Source organism: Thermobia domestica, chromosome 14 (assembly GCF_964235325.1).
Source record: "Thermobia domestica chromosome 14, izTheDome1.hap1.1, whole genome shotgun sequence".
Lineage (NCBI taxonomy): Eukaryota > Metazoa > Arthropoda > Insecta > Zygentoma > Lepismatidae > Thermobia > Thermobia domestica.
The window spans coordinates 90,329,288-90,340,921 of record NC_137467.1 but is presented as its reverse complement, the minus strand read 5'-3'; the positions used below and the strand labels follow the sequence as shown (position 1 = coordinate 90,340,921).

The 11,634-nt window shown below is 38.2% G+C and overlaps 1 long non-coding RNA gene across 1 annotated transcript; it reads right to left on the bottom strand.

Moving 5' to 3' along the window:
* Positions 1 to 590: 590 nt before the first annotated feature.
* On the bottom strand, positions 591 to 8,845 carry LOC145670655 (uncharacterized). Its single transcript, XR_014128372.1, has 3 exons — positions 8,481 to 8,845; positions 4,031 to 4,157; positions 591 to 2,676 (listed from the first exon to the last, which is right to left on the bottom strand). It is a non-coding gene; the product is annotated as an uncharacterized LOC145670655 (long non-coding RNA).
* Positions 8,846 to 11,634: the final 2,789 nt, after the last annotated feature.

Here is an 11,634-nt window from a genome sequence, read left to right as displayed (position 1 = left end):
TATACCGGTTAGGCTAAAGGAGACGGTGATAATGAGAAATGAATGAAATGGTGGAATGAAGAAAGTGGGAGGAGACGGGAGAACCCCGAGAAAACCCACGCACACGGTGTTTGTCCACCACCTGGACAAAGTTCACTTGGCGGGGGCTGGGATCGAACCCGGAACCCCAAGCAAAAGAGGTGAACGCTCTACCACTGAGCCACCGCGGCCCTTAGTAGTACTAAGAAGAATCCACTCATTTCGTCACTGGAATTTATTCATGTGTATTTACTAGTACCTTCTTCTTAATGAAATTACGGTACAACACGTGCTTCCATAAATTTTATAGCTATCCATTATTACGCTAGTATGCGCACACATACACACAAACACAACCACCCACATCCAACACACACTCCAATACACAAGAACAATGGGTTTTATTGACAGTGCAAAATTTAGGACTAAACTTTTATAACTCCAATTTAAGACACCTTTATTTTGGAGGTGAAAAATCGAAAAAGGAAGTACATCTTAAAATTAATTAATCTCTGAGGGATGAAAGCGAAAACACATAACCATTAATTTGAATTCTACATTTATTAGTTATATGTACAATGTGCACGTTTTGTCGTATAAAATAATATTCATGCTATTTGTAATGCAACAAGAAACACTGATTGTCTTTATTATTTGTAATACAAACAAGAAATATGTAGACAATGCAAATCTGTTGGTTATAATCTAAAACTTACAGAGATCTTTTAATAATATAAAATAAAAAGAATCAAATTTTTCTATTAATTTCGTATGAAGGAAAACACCTTTCATAGTTATTGAAAGTACAGAAATGCAGCATCATATCAAAAAAGCCTCACGTGCTTAAGTAGGTTAAAAATGGGGACTGCGGTCAGGGCCGGCGAAAGGGGAGGGCAGGAGGGGCCAGAGCCCTGGGGCCCGGGGCCCCAAAGGGGGCCCGGCGGCCGAGGGTAAAGAATTACTAAATGTTGTATATTCTTGCTCACTTCGCTTCCAAACAGTGCGCTCTTTGTGTTACAATTTTTGTGTACTGTGGTCTTGCAAAGAAATGACAGGTGACCAGATCCAAGAACAAGCAGCTGCACTAGTTCAGCGATACCCAGAAGATTTAGGAGATGATCTTTCTGATGAACTGCATAGCCTGAAATTGATATATTCAGCCAATTTTGGTGAGAAAACGCTTTCACCATGGGAACTCCTAAATAACATCAAAACTTTGAATCTAGAAACTTTATTTCCAAATCTGACAGTGGCCCTTCGTATACTCCCCACAACCCCTGCTACCGTTGCTAGTGCAGAGCGCTCTTTCTCTCTGTTAAATAGAGTAAAAAATGTTTTACGCACTACAGTATGTCAAGACAGATTATCAAGCTTAGGCTTGTTGGCAATGGAGACAGAACTTGTCAAGTGTACCAAACTGGAAGCTATTATTGATGAATTCGCCCTGAAAAGGCCAGAAAGGGAATTTTGTTGTAACTATATGCAGAAAAGGATACATTGTAACTGTAACAGTTGTCTAGTATTAACACATATAATAAATTTCTTCTACAGACAATTACTATTAATATCACATTATTAATCACACTATAGTTAATTTGAGCAATATTTCATTGAAATAACTAAATTAGGACTAATGCCTCATGTCTCTAATTAAGGAAGACTAACTGCATAGCTTACTTCTATCTAATTATTTCTAGCAACAATTTGTGCAAAGATATTCATAGTAAAGGGTAGGTTGGATGGTTGAGAACATTTACTTTCTCAACTTTAATTAACTATTTAATACGTGCTTTTTCTATTTACTTCACAAATTAGTTTGTTTTGAGCATTTGATTGAGCACTGGGGGAGAACTTTTGCTATTACAAATAGATAAGTTACTTTTTTCTGTATTTTGATAGCGTTGTATTAAATATATTTTTTTTATTCATTTTAGTTTTGAAGCCTTCAAAAATCTTAGAACCAACAACTATAGGGTCTAAACAAAATAATAAATAGTAAATTAATGAGTTTTGTTGTTGTTTTGTTTTCAGTAAACAGTGAACATAGGCTAGGCTCAGAGTTCTTATTATTCACTTATTTGGAGATATAGCAATACCATGTAAATTAAACGCATTAATGGTCTAATGAAGAGTTCAAACTAAGCCTTAATGTTCATTTTAGTTTACCTCCATCCAAAGTGGTAAGTACGTAAAAGGTTATAAGGGAACGTGTAGGGGGCCCGGGATTGCTCAGCCCCGGGGCCCGCGACCGCTCTCGCCGGCCCTGACTGCGGTAAGTATCCCACTTATTATCCCATCTATTATACCAGTAGCAGTTTCTTCCATCTTTTAGTTTTCGAAAGAGATGCCTTTACATTGATTTCCAACAAAGCGAGAAGGAACAGGTCAACATGTTTCAAGCATGCCGAATCCTTTTCATCCTCAAACAACAAGGCAGATGGAAGTGAATATCTTTCTACTAACATTTTGAAGATTTGTGGCATTTGTTCATTTGAAGATCTTTATTTTTACTCACGAATGATAAGTGTCTTTAAGGCTAGTTTGCACAACGTGAACTTTGCTCTTTTTTCCGCGGGAGTTAAATTCTATCGCCAGCTCTTTGGAAACCAAGCATCAGAGAAAGGTCCCTTTTCCTCCCAACGATGACAGATAGGAACACTGAAACAGAAAAAAAAATCATGAACAATCATAGTGCAATTTTTCAGGTGGGGAGAAAATTTTAAAAAATAATTACAATACGTCATGTGTAACTACAATCAATACGCAATAAAACGATTAGTTACTGCACTCGCTTGCATGAAGTCCCACTTTTAACGGCCTTCCAAACAGCGAAATTAAACTACCATTAATTTTAGTTATTCTGTAATAGCTTAACTTTTGATTTTATTGCAGCTGTTAACTCTGATTGTTCAGGAGGATCAAACAAGTTGGGGGATATAAGACTTTGTATATACAGATACATGACAAATAATTCTGAAACACTGATAGAAGGCTACATTACGTATGTGCTCACAATATAAAATGCCACTCCAAGACCAACTTTAGGATGTGAGCTAAAAGTGACGATCAAGTATATTGATACGATATTGATACAAACAAAATGGTGTATAACTTATGTATTCCGAAAAGTAAAAAAATTGTGAGCAAACGCCCCCTCACTTGTTACTGGAGTATTTTTAAAAAATAAGACTTCTAGAACCAGAATTCTGTCACAAGCAGTAGGGTGAAAATCGTCACATTATTTGTTCTGAGCAGGGTTAGAAGTTGCGGCAGTTATTATTATTATTATTATTATTATTATTATTATTATTATTATTATTATTATTATTATTAATAATAATAATAATAATAATAATAATAATAATAATAATAATAATAAAACTTCTCTTTGGTGAAAATTATATTTTACCCCTCTGTTGAGGAAAATATTTTCGGGAGGACTACTTTTATCCATTCAAAAAAAAAAGCGCGAACACTATAACATGTGATACATTCCATATTAAAGCTTTGCTTATATATAAATACTCAAGTCAAATAAAATAATTGCTGAAAGAATAAAAATTAATAAACAGGGAAACCTTTAAAAATCTAAAATAATAAATAAATAAATAAATAGAGTGTATCTGAAGAAGACAAGGGTAGTTGCTGAAACAGTTACATTTAAATAAAATTGGCGCAGCTGTGGCTCGGTGATAGAGCGTTCACCTCTGGTGCTTGGGGCCAATGATTCAATCCCAGCTCACTTCAAGCGGCTTTTCTTGGAGTTCTCCAATTTTTTCCCACATTCTTCATTCCACCATTTAATTCACTTCTCATCATCACCGACTCCCTTAGCCTCAGTGCCTGATCGTGGAACGTTAAATTGAATATTTCATTTATATAAAAGTATTGCCTTGTTCAACAATTATTTTATTTTAGTTAAGTACTAATAAAATATTACTACTTTCTTTCTTTTCTTCTTACTCGGCATTTTCTTACATGGGTATTATAAAATAACATGTCAAAAACTCACCTGTCGCAACTTTGGTATGTATGTCATCCTCCACAGTGATATTTCTAGAGCAGCTCGACGAGCAGAAAGGGGTCAGGTGGTCTGCTGTTGATCAATTCATCATTTGCAGGAGCATTGGCCACACGCTCTGGAAAGTGGGAGTACATACAAGGCTTATTTTGGCAAATAACATGTATTTACAACTAGGCTTATTACAACGACTAAATACATTTAACATGAAATGAAGCAGTTTAATTTTATGTAAACAGTAAAGTGGGTTTTTACTACATTTTGTATCAAAAAAAAAAAAAAGAGCTTATAGAAAAAAAAAATAAGTTGGCAGGGAAATATCAGCCATAAATTTTACATGCTTTCTGTTCTGGATATTTTCAGCGTAAAGGAAGGTGTGAAGAAGAGTCCGAAATCGTCCCAACCTCGATGCAGGAATGGCCACTTCTTAAATGGAAAGATACGCAAAATAAATATTGACAAACTTGTGGACAGATAGATTTTATGGATTATTGTCTGCCCGTTGTTAACAAGAAGCAGGGATCGGAAAATCTTTGAGTTTTACGTCCCACGATTATGCTGATTAGGCTAAAGGAGACGGTGATGATGAGTAATGGATGAAATGGTGGAATGAAGAAAGTGGGAGGGAACGGGAGAACCCCGAGAAAACCCACGCACACGGTGTTTGTCCACCACAAAGTTCACTTGGCGGGGGCTGGGATCGAACCCGGGACCCCAAGCACCAGAGGTGAAAGCTCTACTACTGAGCCACCGCGGCCCCATAAGAAGCAGGGATCGGTTTTGAGAACGGAGTGAGAGCGTAAAATATCGCATCTTGAACACAAAGAACACAAATGACTACCTGCGTTTTCGAACGCGGACATTTTCTGACCAAAAACACCAAGGCTAGTAATTTCTTGCTATGTATTGCTTCATTTAAATTCTGCAACGTGAAAAAAAAAAGTTTTTATCTTACATTTATAATACAAGCTTGAAAAAATCAAGAGCTCCAATTCTGGGGTAGGTTTTATTTTTTTTTAAAAAAAAATAAAAAATATCCTACTCTGGGAGGGGCAGTCGTCACCTCTGGATCCGCCCCTGTTGTGTACACACCTTCCTTTTGGTGGCAGCAGATATGTAAGCCCCGAAGCAATGAGGTATGTTTTTTTTTTTTTAACTGATGGGGCTGCAGTGCCTCAGTGGTAGAGCGTTCACTTCTAGTGCGTGGGGTCCCTGGTTTGATCCCAGCTCGTGCCAAGTGGGCTTTGTGGTGGACAAACACCATGTGCCTGAGTTTTCTCGACACTCTCCCGTTTCCGCCCACTTTCTTCATACCACCATTTTTCACATTTCATTATCACCATCTTCCTTAGGCTCGGTGCCTATCCTGGGGCGTGAAACTAAATATTTAATTTCATTTCTTTTTAATGATGAGGAATTGGTGTTCCACCTGAAAGCAGGTTTTTGACCCAAAGAGACTTCCGTTGTTAATGTGCGCATAAACATTAGGAGGATATTCCCTATGTCAAGAGCTCTCTTAAACACATCTGACTGCAACCAGCACCAGCCCCCAACCACGGTCCCTTAATAAGACATTTGGTTTCCTTTGAACCGTTTCACGATTAGCAGTGGAAATCATAATAATATAGTCATGTAGAGGATACTTAATTGAGCTGGAATATATTTTTTTGAACTTCAGTGGCAACATTGATAAGTATCCATCATCACATGCTGGCACTGGAGTAAGTACTGTAATCTAAAATGCGAGGGAGCTGTCTACTCAATTAATGAACAAAATATTCGAACAGTCAAAAACCCGTTACATTATTATGATTTCCACACCGAATTCTGTAGCACAGTTACGGTAGCCAAGTGTCTTGTGAGGGTGTGTAGGTGCAGCAGGGCGATGGTTGCAGTTTGAGAGTGCTCTCAACTCAAGGTGACCAGACGTCCCGTTTTGGCCGGGACAGTCCCTTATTTTCAACCGTTGTCCCGTTTCTTTCAGATTCTCAAACGGGACGCCTAAATGTCCCGTTTTTAAGCAAACATGACCCAGGTGTCCCGTAATTATTATTCAAAATATAAATAGCCAATGCTAATTCTACACTCTTCCGTACCAACACTTACTGGGAAGGTTCACCCGTGCCTAGAACTTCTGAATATTCAAATGAGAATTGAGTGTTCTGTGGTTCAAGTGGAAATTGAGTGGGAATTCTGAGTGTTGAAGTAGTTAAAAGTATTGTTGGGTAATACTTAAGTTAGAAACGCTGTGTTATCATTCTTACTTTGTATTTTGTAAATTGAAAACACTGCTGAGTCCCAAAATGCAATGTGGAAGTCACCCCACCCCCCGCGCCGATTAGTATGCGTCCCGTTTCTGAAAGTAAAAGTTCTGGTCACCTTGTCTCAACTGGGGTAATATCTTCCCACTGATTATGCACATATACAATGGGGGCACTACTTTAGCAAACGGGTCTACCAAATATTCATCTATTTTGTGGATTTTTTCACTAGATTTAAGACAGTAGTGCTACAAAAGGTTAAACAAAACATAACTGAGTGAGCGAAGGGGTTAGAACTTCCATAGGGCTTCTTGTTTCTAACTTTGAAGTCATACACGATTGGCATTGCAACAATTGCCGAGGGTCATTTCCCAAAGAGGTTCACTCGAGCAGTCGGTTCTACCTAACAGAAAATTCATAGGTAACATACGATGTAAAACATATTTTTGTGAAGGAATAAAAGTGTGAATGTCAGTAATTAATATCAGTACACAGCAAATTGAAATGAATTTTGGGCATTATTCGAGCAGACGGTTCTACCAAATTTTGACATATTTCTTACAGTTTCATATCAGGTTAGAACAACGCATTTCTTTTAGCAGAGTATGAACTAAATCAGAAGCTCCATTAGTGCTTGCAGATTGACTTCAGGCCTCAGTACAAATACAGCGTGGACGTAAAGCGTAACAATTTCAGTGAATAAAACACGAACCAATTTATTTCAGCTCCCCACTAAAAAGCAGGGGTAGGAGCACAGCAACAGGGTCCGAACGGCAGCGACGGGATGCGTCCGTAGGGAGCAGGCGCGTCAGCGACGGGGAATATACGTCTAAACGAGAATAGTGGAAGACCACACTTACATATGCAATACTTTCACTGATCACTTAAAATTCATTTCAATATGATGTACACTGACAGTAATTACTTATGTTCACACTCTCATTCCTTCACGAAAAATGTTTCTTATAATATTTTACCTATAAATTTTATATTTGGTAGAACCGTCTGCTCGAGTGAAGCCGCATTTTGAGTGATAGTGAAATCATTGTAAGCGTAACTGTGCTTTTCCATTATCCTTCTTTACGCACATAGTCCCCGTCGCTGACGTGCCTGTTCCCTACGAACGCACCCCCTCGTTGCCGCTCGGGCCCTCTTGCTGTGCTCCTGCACTGATTAAAATAGAATGCATTTGTGCTTTTTAGTGGGCACCTAGCAAAAGTTATTTCGTGTTTTATGCACTGTACTTAATATGCTACGCGTCGGGAAGGTTCTAGAACACAAGTCCCCCCCATATAGGTTAACAGCTAGATTGGTTCTTTTCTGTACCAAAGTTTAACATTTAATTCACATAGTATTGTTGAGCGAGCGTCAGCGAGTGAAGGCGGGTTAGAGCCCCGCACGGCACGTTGTTTTCTGTCTTTGTTACAATTAAGTGGGAAGGGGTACCTGTGTTCTAGAACCTTGCCCCATGCGTCTACTCTATATTTACACTAACCCCCGTGAAGTCAATCTGCAAGTAGTAATGGAGCTCCTCATTTAGTGCATATTCTGCTATAGGAAATACAATGCTCTAACCTAACCTGAAAATGTAAGAAATGTATTAAAATTTAGTAGAACCGTCTGTTCCAGTAATGCCTCCAAAAGCATACACTTACTGTCATCTCGTTGTTTGCTTGTATTTATCAGTCTTTCGCCTTGGCAAATAGTACCACAATGCGTGCAGCTTTTATTATACGGATTCATAGTAGTCTATAAGTAGTAGTAGTAGGAACGGGTTAGAAGCCCCGCGGAGGTTGGTTGGTCCTGTTCTCGACATGAAATAGGCAAATTAAAGACTTGTCCAATTTTTTTTCGTATATTTTACAATCTACGGATCTGTATAATAAAACTGCACCACAGAATGACATACTTTCCCATGCATACTCACTCCCATATACGGTTTATTGAGAATAAAAACACATACATTATCATTTTACTACCTTCACTATTAACATTTTATATAGTATTCTACCTAAAATATTTAATTTGATACAGGCGTCTGCATATGTTAACCTAATGTAGGTATCCTCGTTCTTTCTACGGTATTTTAATACACTGTAATAAGAAACCGTAGAATACTCAATCTGCTGAATTTTACACAGAATGCACCTAGATAGGAATAGGATAGGAATTATACTTACTTGTCTTAAAGCTGACCGTTATCACAGGTGACTTCAACAAAACACATTATTTATATTCACAAACAATACCATCAAAACACGATTCCGCAAATGGCTCACGATTCCCAGCATGCACTGCTCAAACTGCAGTTACAGTACGGGGAACGTCCGCGCTTTTTAGCACCTAAAAAAGACGTCTATTTTTGGTGATGTCCGACACGTGATTCTTTGTACCATTCTGGCACGTGATAAACACGTACAATTTAGGTCATGTTTGACACGTCATTTTTGTTACCATTTTGGTACGTGATAAAGACGTTCCAAATTTTCAAAAGACGTCATTTTGAATTCGAACCCCAAAAAAAGACGTGTTTATGACGTGACTGTGCTACTTGGGTAATTTGAAAGCAATTTGTTTTAAAATCCTCATATATGCGTTCTGCATCTGAAAGCCCCCTCTCCAAATTTACAGAAAAATCGGCGCCCTTGGCTGTAACCCAATATCAGTCACTGGTACATGCAAGGAGCATCGGAATATTAATTTTGTATTATTTGTGATCAATCTGACACACACTGGATTTTCCAAGATAAAATTTCAAATTCTTATAAAGATATGATAACTTATGCTTCACCCCCTGTGCCCCCTAAGGCGGTACATTACCAAAACAATATTCCAGATTTGATAAACGCATAACTTTTTGCTAACATTAATGGAGAAAAAATCACTCTTCCCGTATGTCAATACTAAGGATATTTATGTTGCTTTTTTTAATTTTTGAAATGGGTCTATAGCCTCATATAAGTCACTAACCATGCAAGGGGCATTGGAATATTAATTCTGTGACATTTGTGAAAAATCTGACGCTCACTGGCATTTCCGGAACAAAATTTTGAATTTTTATAAATATCCATCATCTAATGCTTCGCCCTCTGTGCCCCCCTAATGCGATGCGTTACCAAAATAACATTCCAGATTTCAAAAACGCATACTCTTTTGTTACAATGACGCCGAATTTCACATTAATTAACAGAAAATACCTTCTTCTCGTATGTCCCTACTAAGGACAATTATGGTAATTATTTTATTTTAGAAAGGGGGCTGTAGACCCATTATCAGTCACTCTTACATGTAAAGAGCATTGGAGTATTAATTCTGTGACATTCGTTATTAATCTGAATCTTACTGGCATTCCGAAAATAAATCTTGGGATTTTGGTAACATCACCCACCACCCTTTTTTGCCCCTTGCCACCCAAAAGCGGGCGTTCCCAAAATAATGTTTGAGATGGCTTTACTAGCTTTGTGAATGAGTGTTTTTGCATTTTGTAACAAATACAACTCATTTGCCTCAGAATCTTTACGAATAATTATTGGAGAAAACTGCTTCCAAAATTTACCATTGAATGTGCTATAAGCAAAATGGACTTTTGTGTTTACACCCCCTAAAAGGGGGGCTAAAAAGCAATTTTCTCTTAATTCCTTTAGAAATTCGAAAAATTCAGATATTTCTCAATAAGAGTGCCAAATTTTACCAGATATTTCTCAATAAGAGTGCCAAATTTTACATTAATAGTGTGAAAAGTGTATATATATTATGTGAAACGGTCTTACCCATCCTTCAATGTTGAAGACAGATTTGCGTCGATGTAAATAAGAGAAGTGGAATTGCAAACGAAAGCAACTTTTATTGTCAAAATTGTCAGCATTCGAAACAACATTAGGGACCACGTGCGAACTGTAAATGATTCAATTACAAAAACTAATAAGTTTTTTTTATCACCAGTGAGTGAGGAGTTGAGTTGATTTTGAGTTTAACGTACCTTTCAGCAGCGAGGCTATATATGACGGGACCTACTGATTAACATGGAATCCGAATCACATGAGCTCCCGCCGGGAATCGAACGTGGCTGACACACGTCAAAGGCGCGTAGGTAACCGCTTAGCCACGAAGGAGCTCCAGTGAGTGAGGTGTTTTATTATTAACAGTTATTTTCCTGCTTTTTCTTCTTTCACAGATATTAATCTTCTGAAGGAACTGTTTTGTTTGAGTACCAACTTTATTTTTGTGATTTATATTATTGCTTAGTGACTTACTGTTCTGATTCAAGTAGCCACTGTATTTACTATTCACCCGCGATTGAAATGTATCTTTCTTGGAAGAGAGAAAATAAGAACTATACGCTACCGATGTCTGAATGTTCATTTACATACATACATATAACTCAAGGAAAACGAGCGAAGTAAGTGAAACGTAAGATTGAGTGGAGTTCACGCAACGTTTCTCGTAGGTGTGATCCAGGATTCGATTTTGCGACCATGCTTCCGTTAAGTAGTAGATTCGTGCTCGTATAGCGTGAACAGTGAATACTCATCGGTATAGCACAATAGTCAACATCAGTAACTTTAAAACAAACATTATAAGAAAATAACATAAGCAATATTTATCACTGCCTTTCTTCAGGTCAGATGCGCGCGATTTGGAAAGTTGACTCTTAACACTAAAAGTCAAAAAACCTAAATAAAGAAAGATATCAACCTGCGAATTGTTTTAAAAATAACTTCAATCATTTCTCAATATTTTTCTCGCTTTGCATCCCCATGTACTGCAATAGTACACTGCTCCACAAAACTTAAGCAACTCGAAGAAAGTGGCAGAAAATACAACGACACGAACACTGAACCAAGTATAATGAACAACCAGAGGGTCCAGATGCACAATGCAGCACAAGTGAAGACGAACAATACAGTTAGGATGTACAGAGTGACCAAAAAGTTCAGCACAACGATACCTCAACAGGTGAAGCTGGATTGTGCGAGGGCATAGGAAGTCAATATGGCGTGTGACCACCACGAACAGCTATACAGGTACGACATCTGGCCTCCATGCTGCAAATCAGAGTGTTGATCAAGTCTTGCGGCAGATGGCGCCACTCCTCGAGGAGAGCTGTTTGCAGATCAGGGAGAGTGCGTGCTGGTGGACTGCGCTGCGCTATTCCCCGAATAAGAGCATCCCACACATGCTCGATGGGTTTCAAGTCCGGCGAATATGCAGGCCATGCAATACGCGTAATGTTTTTGCACTCCAGATACTCGGACACAAGATGTACACGGTGTGGGCGGGCATTGTTATCCATGAATAGGAAGTCTGGGCCAAATGCTCCGCGGAAATTGCGCA